Source organism: Panulirus ornatus, chromosome 31, assembly GCF_036320965.1.
Source record: "Panulirus ornatus isolate Po-2019 chromosome 31, ASM3632096v1, whole genome shotgun sequence".
In the NCBI taxonomy this organism is placed as follows: domain Eukaryota; kingdom Metazoa; phylum Arthropoda; class Malacostraca; order Decapoda; family Palinuridae; genus Panulirus; species Panulirus ornatus.
Window position 1 is genome coordinate 10,460,001 of NC_092254.1, and position 5,000 is coordinate 10,465,000.

Consider the following 5,000-nt stretch of genomic DNA (forward strand, 5'->3'; position numbering starts at 1 on the left):
TGTGTGTGTGTGTGTGTGTGTGTGTGTGTGTGACGACTTTCAGCGTGTCAAGAAATGATACATACGATGATAAGAGATGTATCAATTCGTGTATTCATTGAAGCCATACAATTAAAAACGTATACACACGTGACTCTTCATAATTATTCATCATTATACACTAAGGTCATTAGTAGATCATGAACTTCCTCCCCAAATTCGTAAATACTTTCATTCCCTTACGTTTTCTTTTTCCCGTTTCATAATATTCTCTAATATTCTAATTAAGGCCTTGATGTGGTCTTTTTTTTTTTAACTCTTCGACTTTGCAAAACAAGATATTCAGTGTGATTCGTCTGCAAGAAACGATATTCAGTGTGATTCGTCTGCAAAAAGAAAAAAGATATTCAGTGTGATTCGTCTGCAAGAAACGATATTCAGTGTGATTCGTCTGCAAGAAACGATATTCAGTGTGATTCGTCTGCGAAAAAACATATTCAGTGTGATTCGTCTGCAAGAAACGATATTCAGTGTGATTCGTCTGCAAAGAATATTCAGTGTGATTCGTCTGCGAAAAAAGATATTCAGTGTGATTCGTCTGCGATAAAAGATATTCAGTGTGATTCGTCTGCAAAGAATATTCAGTGTGATTCGTCTGCAAAGAATATTCAGTGTGATTCGTCTGCAAAAAGAAAAAGATATTCAGTGTGATTCGTCTGCGATAAAAGATATTCAGTGTGATTCGTCTGCAAAGAATATTCAGTGTGATTCGTCTGCAAAGAATATTCAGTGTGATTCGTCTGCAAAAAGAAAAAGATATTCAGTGTGATTCGTCTGCAAGAAACGATATTCAGTGTGATTCGTCTGCAAGAAACGATATTCAGTGTGATTCGTCTGCGATAAAAGATATTCAGTGTGATTCGTCATATTCCAATCATTTACCATAAAACACTAAAGAGAGTAAACAATATAGCTAAATGGAACAGATAAGTGAAGATAAGGAGACGGTACGCATGAAATTAAACCTTACAGTCATGAATACTCAACTCGCCCTTAACGACACCCTTAATTACCCAATTACCCAATTTGCTTTCAAACACCAACACACGAGGAGGGTGGAGTACAGAAGATGGTTGGGTGAGCCAAGGATACAGAAAACGAATTTACGGCCTTGATTATTGAACGCACGTACCATGAGTGCTGCCTTAACGACCCTTAACCATCCAATTATCATTAGCTCCGACTGTATTTACCCAGCGGCTCCTCCTGGAGAGGTGGGCGGGGTGGAGTTATGGTGATGGTTGGGTGATGGTTAGAAGGTGTGAGTAAACACTGCTCTTATCTTAAGAGTAAGACACTGTAGTGAGGGGTGTACTTAAGACACTGTAGTGAGGGGTGTACTTAAGTACAAGCACTTTATACGAGGGTTCTGCCAAGAGTAGTCGGGGCTAACGCGTAGCGCTCACCCCAGGGGAATTCAGAGTTAAGGAAAACGAGAAGTGTACGTTGTGCTGTTATGTTTTTCTGTGTGTGTGTGTGTGTGTGTGTGTGTGTGTGTGTGTGTGTGAGATAAAGCAGCAGTTACTTCTTTATCTAAACAGCTGAATCCACAAGTACACATAATAATAATAATAATAATAATAATAATAATAATAATAATGATAATAATAATAATAATACAGTAATAATAATAATGATAATAATAATAATAATAATAATAATAATAATAATAATAATAATAATAATGATAACAATAATGATAATAATAATAATAATAATAATAATAATAATAATAATAATAATAATAATAATGATAATAATAATGATAATAATAATAATAATAATAATAATAATAATAATAATAATAATAATAATAATAACAACGCAGCGTTCAGCAATAAATATTGTATATCAAATGAAAAATAAAGAGAAGAAAAATATCGGTTAAATACCATAATATTCCCGTAAATTGTCGTCTTAAAAAAGAAAGTAACATAATTGTAATAACCTTCAAATCTTCGGTATAGCAAAACAAACACACACCTGGGGAGAGAGAGAGAGAGAGAGAGAGAGAGAGAGAGAGAGAGAGAGAGAGAGAGAGAGAGAGAGAGAGAGAGAGAGAGAGAGAGAGAGAGAGAGAGAGTTAGAAAACGACTTGAGCCACCACAAAGGTCAAAGTGATATCCATTCCCGTTTATATATTTTTTCCCTAATGACCAGCCACGTGTGACGTTAACGACGGTGAACTAGGCTGTTTGATCATACTGGGTAAGGCAGCGTTGTGGCATGATGAGTCTGTGAGGCAAACTGGTTAATATTTCTCTAATTAGTCTGTGAGGTTTTTAAGTTCGATTAGAAATGTACGTACGAACATCGGGTGAGAAGTATGGCACAAGCCAGAAATGTACTTTGGAAAATGGTATGTACATTAAGGAGGTACAGTACACGCTAGAAATGTACTTTGAAATGTACATTTAGGAAGTACAGTACACGCCAGAAATGTACTTTGAAATGTACATTTAGGAAGTACAGTACACGCCAGAAATGTACTTTGGAAAAATGGTATGTACATTAAGGAGGTACAGTACACGTTAGAAATGTACTTTGGAACATGGTATGTACATTAAGGAGGTACAGTACCAAGCCACACATGAACACACACACACACACACACACACACACACACACACACACACACAAACAGAGCAAACAATAAAACATACACAACAACAACAACAACAACAACAACAACAAAGATAATTCATAGAAAACTTGGCAAGATAATTACAAACACACACACACACACACACACACACACACACACACACACACACACACACACGGTTAACAAAGAAAACATATACACAGATGTGATACATGGGGGGCGGGGGGTAAATCAGAGTGGAATATGTATTAATTTGCATACAACTCAACAATGGAAAGAGAAAGTAGTTCCTCACACGTTACGAAAGACAGGGAAACATTTCAGCATAACGAAGTTCGGTATTATATATTCTTTTTTTTCTTTCATACTATTCGCCATTTCCCGCGTTAGCGAGGTAGCGTTAAGAACAGAGGACTGGGCCTTTGAGGGAATATCCTCACCTGGCCCCCTTCTCTGTTCCTTCTTTTGGAAAATTGAAAAAAAAAAAAACGAGAGGGGAGGATTTCCAGCCCCCCGCTCCCTCCCCTTTTAGTCGCCTTCTACGACACGCAGGGATTACGTGGGAAGTATTCTTTCTCCCCTATCCCCAGGGATACATACATATATATATATATATATATATATATATATATATATATATATATATATATATATATATATATATATATATATATATATATAAAACGTGATTCTCATTGCTTCACTGAGCGATCAGATGTGATCTGATAATTTGCTTTCAGCGTGTAACCAGATGTGAACTGATATGATTTGCATGTGTCAGTTAATACAGATGGTGATATTCTGGCTACATCAGAGTGTCAGGTTAGGATAATCTGATGATGATGTTAATCTAGCCTAGCCTATCCTAGCCTAGCCTAACATAACTTACCCTAACCTAAACTAGCCTAGCCTAGCCTAGCCTAATCTAACCTAGCCTAACTAGCTTAGCCTAGAGTAATCTAACCTAGCCTAGCCTAGCCTTACCTAGCCTACACTAGCGTAGCCTAACCTAGCCTAGCCTAGCCTAGCCTAATCTAGCCTAGCCTAACCTATACCTAGCCTAAACTAACCTAACCTAATCTAACCTAAACTAACCTGACCTAACCTAACCTAACTTAGTCTTACTTAACCTTACCTAAGCCTAACCTAACCTAACCTAGTCTAACTTAACCTTACCTAAGCCTAACCTAACCTAACCTAGTCTAACTTAACCTTACCTAAGCCTAGCCTAACCTAACCTAGGCTAACCTAGCCTCTATTCTTCATATGCTCTAGATAAAAGATTAGGTCCACATTAGCAGACTACTGGACGAATTTCTCTGGAGACTCGACTCCGTGAACGTAAAAGATTAGGCCCAGATTAGAAGCCCGGGCGAAATTTTCCGTAGACTCGACTTCCAAGATCCGTAAGTAATTTTAGACAATAGTCTTTTATCTATTGACCAAATAGACCTTCACCGGACCGGAAAAAGTAATTACGGCGCGAGAGAATTGATATCCAACTTTTAGCAAGACAAGACACCACCACACGACTGACTTGAGGGAGAGGCAAGATATGACAAGTAAATGATAAGTGAGAAATAAAGAATAGTTGCTGCTTCCAGGATGAACGGGAGCATATGTGTGGAGGAGGAGAAGAGGAGGGAGAAGAGGAGGAGAAGAAGAGGAGGAAGAGGAGGAGGAGGAGGAGGAGGAGGATGGAGAAAAAGGAAGAAAATATATCCAAGAGACTATATCACGGGATTAGCATATGTACGAACTCAGTCTGGTTACATAAACGTGAAAAAAAAAAACACCATCAACCACCACTACTGTTACAACCACAACCACCACCAGCCACCACTACTGTTACAACCACAACCACCACCAACCACCACTGTCAAAACCTCACCCACCACCAGCCACCACTGTAAAAACCTCACCCACCACCAGCCACCACTGGAGACTCCAGGGGCCTGGCGCGGGCAAGCAGGCGAGTGGCTGGCTGGTGGAACGGCAGTGTTCTCAACACTCCGGGGGACATTCTTTCAAAAGAATAAACGTGGGTGCCATCATCTTCCGAGCCGAGAGCCAAGCCTTTAAAAGATCAAAGCTTTGTGTGGAGGCCTCAGTCTGACGCAAGCCAAGCCAACACTACTTATACTACTACATAAAAGTCTAGAATATATATACATATATATATATCTTTCATACTATTCGCCATTTCCCGCATTAGCGAGGTAGCGTTAAGAACAGAGGACTGGGCCTTTGAGGGAATATCCGCACCTGGCCCCCTTCTCTGTTCCTTCTTTTGGAAAATTAAAAAAAAAGAAAAAAAAAACGAGAGGGGAGGATTTCCAGCCCCCCACCTGCTCCC